Raw genomic sequence first — 1,760 nt, forward strand, 5'->3', positions numbered from 1 at the left:
CAATTATTTTACAACAGAAAGATCATTATTAACCATGATACAACAGTTTATCACTACTCCAAACAGAGACTCACGTTTTCCTAAATGACAGGCAGGAGGCGCCGCTGAGCTGAGTGGAGCTGATGAGCTGAGAGCTGAGGAAGGGCAGGTACTGAACCAGTCTGACATTAAACCACTGATCCACCTCATCCTGAGACGACACACTGAGAGCACCAGACCACACACACCCCAACGTCTGCCTGCCCACAGCTGCAGACACAACCGGCTCCTGCACAGAGATCCAGAGGGAGGAAGCAGAGGTCCAGAGAGGAATGGAGAGAGACAGAAAAGAGAGCTTTAAACATGGATTACTGCATTAAATCCATCTGAAAGAGTCAAACTGAGGGAGAAACAGCAGGACTGAATGGATGGAGAAGACTGAGAGTGAAGGTAGAGGGAGAAAGGTGAGATGAGCACAGGTGTACCGTCTGCAGGTACTGGTTGGTGCTGTTGTAGTTGTTGAGGAGCGTGCAGAGATCTGACCCGTTCCTGACTGTGTTGGACCCTTTCAGAAACTCCCTCAGTTCTCCTGGAGAGATGGAGCCCAACAGCTACAGAACAGAGAGGAGATCAACACACTCACTATAGAGAGAGGGGTGTGTGGATAAAAGCTCACTATTGGACTGACTGGTTTACTCATGGGCTGGTTAGGAACAGTGCTACTGAAGGACTGTAGGCTGGATTAATGACTGGCTCAGTGACTGTGTGACTGGCTGACTCTGAAACTTGCTTTTTCCTCTCAGGTTTAAAGCAGCAGTACCTCTTGCTGTCGGCTGGCTGGGATGATGGACAGAAGGCCGCTCAGGTCAGGAAATCCAAAACTGAGGAAGGAGGTCCTGAGGAAGACAAAAAAGCTCCCGCCGCTGTAGCAACGCAGACCATTCGGTTCTGTAGAGCAAAAAGAGAGAACAATTAAATCACCATTATCAAAACCATACACCTTATCTCACACAATGAACTGTGTAACACAACACAATACCTTCACTGGACTTGTAAAGAAGATAGTCTTGTATGAAACTGAAGATCTGTTCAGTCTGTGTGACTGAGAGGTCACTGTACACATTATTAAATGCTTTTACTCTGAAAATACAAAGAAAAGAAAAAGTGAAAAATCTGAAATTGTACTGATAGCAAAATAGAAATAAAAAATAAAAAATTTTGAAATAGGAAATATTTTAATGGAACATTTAGGATATTCACAGTCTACACTACATTCTCTATTGCATACTGAATCCCATCTGCAAAAGTTAATGAAAATGTCAATCTTACATTTCTTTATATGAGTCACAGCTAATGTTCCTGGGGATGACTGACAGGACGTATGGATCAATCCAACGAAGGAAGAGATGGAGATAGGTCTGGAACCACAAGGAAAAGTCTTTTGGACTGAACGTCTGGAAGCGGGGCATTAGCGCCAGCATTGTCATGTTCAGAATGGTGTCTGACACTGATAGAGGAATACTGGTCACATTCATCTGAAACACAGAGGATTATGAGAAATCACTCCGATGAAGGAGATTTAAGCTCAACATAAATATCTGAAACATACAGAGTATAAAAACACTTTATATATAAATATATAAATTTAACTGAAAACAAACCTTTTCAGCCACGTGGACAAAAGTCTTAAAGAACATTGAGAGCTGCTCCACTTCTGAAGAAGACAGGAACCCGATCATCACCTCCTTCACCAGCGTCTCGTTCTCTAGAGCCCCACTGTT

The 1,760-nt window shown here is 43.4% G+C and overlaps 1 long non-coding RNA gene across 1 annotated transcript; it reads left to right on the plus strand.

Annotated features, from left to right (window-relative positions):
* Positions 1-356: 356 nt before the first annotated feature.
* LOC140535429 (uncharacterized) lies at positions 357-835 on the plus strand. The gene is made up of 3 exons (XR_011977541.1): positions 357-443; positions 552-635; positions 783-835. It is a non-coding gene; the product is annotated as an uncharacterized lncRNA (long non-coding RNA).
* The last annotated feature ends 925 nt before the right edge of the window (positions 836-1,760 follow it).

The sequence above is a fragment of the Salminus brasiliensis genome, chromosome 15 (assembly GCF_030463535.1).
Source record: "Salminus brasiliensis chromosome 15, fSalBra1.hap2, whole genome shotgun sequence".
Lineage (NCBI taxonomy): Eukaryota > Metazoa > Chordata > Actinopteri > Characiformes > Bryconidae > Salminus > Salminus brasiliensis.